This window comes from Adelges cooleyi, unplaced genomic scaffold (assembly GCF_023614345.1).
Source record: "Adelges cooleyi isolate 19-005CV unplaced genomic scaffold, UGA_ACOO_1.1 ACOO_flye_CR_arks_rails_tigmint_CR_PRNA_247, whole genome shotgun sequence".
NCBI classification, from domain to species: Eukaryota; Metazoa; Arthropoda; class Insecta; order Hemiptera; family Adelgidae; genus Adelges; species Adelges cooleyi.
Window position 1 is genome coordinate 3,907,621 of NW_026095912.1, and position 6,055 is coordinate 3,913,675.

Consider the following 6,055-nt stretch of genomic DNA (forward strand, 5'->3'; position numbering starts at 1 on the left):
CTATACAAAAAAAGTGTTCACAAAATAGAATAAACATATTATTGTATTAAGTTTGCTTTCAACGGGTTAGGTGATATCTGAAAAGATTCAAATAGTAGTGGTTTAGTATAAAATTATTTAATATCTTATGCTGTATATGGGCTTATAAAAAAAAACGAGAATAATACATGGTTAATAATAATGTACAATAGTAAGTTACGGGATATTTTTTTTTTTGTTCTAGTTTAATGAAATGCACAAAAACCGACAAAGGAAAAACAAGAAGACGACAATTATTATTGCTTCAACAAAATTACAGTCAGTTGAATCCTCCGTCTCGTCGAACGGCACATAATTTTTATAAGGATCCTTTCGCTGGTTTTGGACGTCTAAAATCTAAAATGCACAAAAAAAAAACACATTAATAAAAGACACGAAAAAACATTGGTATGTGTTTCCCCTCTGACCTATCTGACGGTCCTACCATACTCTTCTTTCCTTACCTCCCCTGTCAATCCAATAGATCCCTCCTAACCTTAATCTAACATTACCGTCAACTATTTAATCAAAATCTAACTGATCTCTTATCAGAATCCATTATCAGCCGTCCTTTATCAATGTTCTCTTATCAGGAGCTGTTATCAGATGTCCTTTTAAATTTATCTCTATCACTGATCTCATATCACTTGTCTGCATCTGTTATCAACTGTTTCTTATCACTGTAAAGTGATAACATATTCGTAATTAAACTTTTTTCCGTGGAGCGAATAAAACAATTCGGTTTTTTTTTTAAAAAGTTATTCTCCTTTTAATCGGGTTGATCGCTAAATTAAATAAAAGTCAATAAAACGTTTTTAAGGTACCTACTTTGCGCTGCAGAGCCAGCTGATAGTCCAACCGTTCCTGGTAGGGCAATGTCTTAGACCATACAAAGCACCTCCCCAGCTCTATCATGGTCCAAATGTAAGTGTCTCTTGTGCTTACTATCGGCAAGTTAGATTTGTTCTTTTGGTCGTCAGGGCTGGATCCCACAGGATGCAGAACGCACCACGTCAGTGACAACATAAGAGGTATGTACATGATTGGCAATTGTATATATAATAATTGAAGCTTGTTTTGTTTTTCATCACCGGTTGCCGTTGTGACGGCAACTCTGTTTGCGTGGAACGAAGAACTTTAATGCAATATAAACGAAAATGTTTACAAAAAGATTATCTATACAATTTCGATTATTTTATGAGTAAACTAGACGTGTAGTACGTTAAAAGGATCATCCGGTATGGTTAACAACGCTTTTACTTTGCTCTGTGGAAAGTATTTTTAATATGGCCAATCTTTTGATGAGAATTATAATTAATGTTCTATCCTAAAGGTTTCCAATTATGTACATTTTGATGTAGCTGAGCTAAAGTTTGGTACTCATTTTTAAAATCAATCGACAATCTTTTATTAAGCAAGAAAAGAGAAAAGTCTTCTGCTTGCCGTTCGAATATAGAGTACTTTGGCATTTTTTGGATGTAGTCAAATGCCGACCATTTGACTACATCCAAAAAATGCCCAATATATTTAAATTTCACATGGATATGTCTTATCGCTAGGTGTCATCCTAAAAGTTTGTCCGTAATCTGTGAGGAGGGGAAAGATTAGAGATAAGCATTAGAGACTAGAAAAGTACCAGGGTGCTATACTTGTATATTAAGACATATCCATGTTTTTATGTACTTCCGTGCAGCGGAGGTCATGCCCACTCTTATAAATTGCCTATTAACACAGTGTGTTCATAAGTCAAGTTATAACCAAAAAAAAAATTAAAAAATTATATCGAAAAAAATTGGAATTTTTAATGACGAGCGTTGTTCCGAATAAGTTTGAAAATTAAATTATTTACTTTGATAATATTTAAACAATTCAACTTAATCAAAACTATATGAGTTACTGTATAATGTTATTGAGAGCATATTTGTTCCAACGGAAAGGCAGATAAATCAATTTTAAACCCAACAATAAATAAAATATCTACAAATAACATTGAATGTTTGACTTAAATTTCGGCTTTATTATAATATTTTTATAAGAAGTCGAATTGTAGAAATTTGCATAAAATATTATTTAAACACAAGAAACAATTTTTGTTTTTATTTACCACGTTTTTAAAACCGACTATAAAATATAAAATAATTTCTCCTAACCCCAAATAGATTGTCTTGAAAATTTGTGATTTTAAAAAGCTTTTAATAGCTATGAAAATACCAGTAGTAAGATTTAAAACGAAAAACGTGGGATGCATGCAATAGATAATTGATACATGAACGGTTCACCAAATAGCTAATAGTCACTGACAATTATTTTACTACACTGCAAATGATATAAACTGTTGTGTTGTTTTTTTTGTAGTATTCTATACAACACTACGCCCAACGTTTTTCAGTACTTTTATAGCCACTAAAAATGAACGATCACACATTTTCAGAACAATCTATATGGGGTTAAATTAATTTATATTTTAAGTCCGTTTTAAAAACGTGGTAAATTTAATATATATATTTTTTTTAATTTAAATAATTATTTTCTGTTTTTTAGTATTGTGTGTGTGTGAAATTGATTTTATTTCCAATAGTAATAAATACTTGTGTTAGAAGAAGAAAATACAAGTGTGGTTAATGATTTTCGGTGCGTTAATAACACGTAGGTAGTAGATACACACACCTATACAACATGTGTCTGAGTAGAAAAAGAGAGGCTCATTAAAGCATGTAGTCGCCATTTTTGATGCAATAATATGATCAGCAACCCGAGCAAGAACGTAACGAAGCGTCGGCTAATTTGATTTTAACCAACCCCCAGTATGTGTGTATATCACCCAAGGGAGAAAATATCTATTCTTCACACACACACACACCTTCCGTCGTCCACAGACATAATAAACGTCCATTAACACATTGTTTAAACACACCGTGCTCGTTTCGCCAACACAAATACTGATTGTGTCCTATGTCGGTCTATATACCTATATTATATAGACGGTATATGAAACGACGAAAAATCATATTTTTGTACACATTTTGCACGTTTTCATGATCGGGCTAACTTCTAAGTATAGTCCCAAAATTGCCAGTCTATGTGTTTACCATCATATCCAAATTTCGGGTCCTAGAGATCAAATTTAGCCTTTGTCGGATAAGTTTTCCGGGTGCTTTTCTTTCCCAGGAACCACGCTGCTACCGACTTGGCCGTACATTTTGGACTTTGGCCGAGTATTGATGATACAACAATAACCATCGTTTTTCACCGGCCGCCGAGTAAGACCTGTCTCTTAACAAAAGCAATATTTCACAGGAGCCGCACCGAGACTTAGCCCCGTACATGTACCTATATACCTATACGGCCGTGTAGGATATATATTTTATTATAAGTTGCCGTGGAAAACGATAAACAGCTTAATACTTGCACACTGCAGAGTCTGCTATTGGCACGTGACCGGAATGGCCAAAGCACAAGTCGGCGGTGTTTGTTTTGCTCCGCAGGCCGTGCGGACTCTGATTAGATCAGATCCGCCACTTATTGCCCCGCCGGTGAAGCCATGTTGGATATTGTACACCGCTCGATATTTTCTCGACAAGGCACATACAGTTTATGTATTATTTATGTATGTAATATATTTTGGAATTCGGATTATACTCACATATGTATTAACAGTCAAAGTGTAATTTCCCCATTTTTCTTTGAGCGTTTTCCTTAATAAAAAAAATAAAATAGTTAAACTAAAGATTCCCGTGGCCATCGTTTGTAATATTACATCAGACTTATTTTCAGATCTTTAGCTCTAGGACTACACCTAAAAAAGAGACACGAAGAAAATTTGTCCACCTCTTCTAGGGGCCTTATTATATCTATATATCTAGAGCCTTTATTTATAAAACATAACGACTCAACAATTACATAATTTATTTATTTATTTATTATGAATATACGGGCTGAGTCCTTTTAATACAATTAACGAATAAAATAACAGGTAATACAGTATAAAACGGTTTAAAATATAATTTAGAAATAAAGATATAAAGCTAAAGGTATAACGAAAAAATGAAAAGTATTATAAAACAACGAGCAAATAATTTACAACAGACAAGATTACAAAATGCACAATTAATAATGATATTATAATATAATTATATATGATTTAAATGAGAAAGGTGGGGTCCGTATTGGCATTAGACATCATACGTCTTATAGGTTCATTTAACAGGTAATTGGCGGTACACAGTGGAATATGGAAACTCGAAGTGGAAGTAGAGGTGCGTTGAGGAACTTTAAAATGTATACAGGACAGTAAGGTTGGAGAATCTACTCCACCAGCTAACAGTCCTTTCAAGAAATTTGCACCCATAATTCGCCTGCGTTTCGCTAATGAGGATAAACCAAGTTGATTGGCAACTGGAGTATAGTCGTGAGGTGCACAATTGATACCCAAAAAGTGACTAGTAAATAATATATCAAAATAGACATAATGGCCTAATAGATACACGGGAACATAAAAGTGGAAGACTATAGTAAAATAATTTATGTACAAATAGTATTATCAGTAGTGCAACCAGCGCTCAAGAGAAAATCAGCAAATAACAGTAATAATATTCGGGACCGAATTAAAAGGATCAGGATTTGAAATACCATTGGCTACTAGGAAATCACAAAAAAAAGGATCCTGTTAGATGCGAAGGAAAGACAATCAAGTAAAAGCAACTACCTGCCAAAAAAAAAGTTTCATAATAACGCGGTAAGCGTTTTTAATTTTTTTTTGTGCGTTTATTCAACAACAATAAATCTATACAATTTATATACGGCAACGATGATGATGCGCAATTTAGTGGCACGGTATTTTATTATTTGAAGTCTTAATGCGTGCCGGTTGTTCGGTCGGGTAATAAGTATAACGAGAGGAGCTCGAGAGGGCTGAGGGGTTGGTGGAGACGGCGATAGGGAGAGCAATCGTTCTAAATGGATGGTTTTCCTCCGTGAGTACAATGTATAAAACCAACGGAAACCGTATAATATACGACGGAATTATTGTGAACAGTCTGAGCACGTCGGCACTGTCAACCGAGTATGAACGGCCAAGGGATAACGTGTGCGGTATAAATGTAAATTACCGAAAGCCAAGTCGAAAATAATCAGCTAGCGACGGGGGTGAGACGTTTTACGGTTCAACCCCTAATCCGTTTACACCAACAAAAAATGTTGGCTACAGATTTTGAAGAACAAGTTGACTTTTTCAACTTATGACCCACCTATGTACGAATGATTGCTGATCGATAGTGATGCCACTCGAGCAAATCGGTTTGCAGAAAAAAATGCTATAAGTGCCTTTAGTTAGATCAAAGAGAAATCATGATGACGAAAAAACTCTTCAAAAGGGCATAGTACATAATATTACAAGTGATTTTTTTTTCTAATAATGTCCACGTTATGTTTATAACATGATATTATGTTTACAGATATGATCGACGGACAGTTTTTTTATCCAGACCCCTGTAGCTCTCCTTAAAAAGTCGGAAGCTTCTTTATCGTATGGGCATATAGAATATACTTTTGCTTATGTCTACCTATTTTCCGACAAAGCCAAAGTCGATTTTCTGCCACCATATAAACCTGTGATTAAATGTTTTCAAACTCTTAATGTTAATAACTGTTAGCAAACACTCCCTTCGTTCGTCGCTAATGGTCTGCAGTCTATGATGACTAATCCAAGTCTAACATAAACAAACTTTTAACACTAACCTAATTTTTTGAATTTGAATTTTTCGAATCTGACTTTTGGCAAATAGATATCAGCGGTGGAGAAGAAAAGCGAAAAAAACCTTCTCGGCTCCGGATAGCAGCCAAAAAAGTGGGTTAAAAAATACAAAAATTTATTTGGGACATTGGAACCTTTTCGGTTTTCCCTATTCAAACAAAAACCACCGGACCTACTCCGTCACAGGGGAAGTGCCTACCTGCGTTATAATATGGTGATAGTAATAGTAATAATAATAATACACAGGCAGCTGCGTCGGCAAACAGCCATCGGTCGTCGTATAAA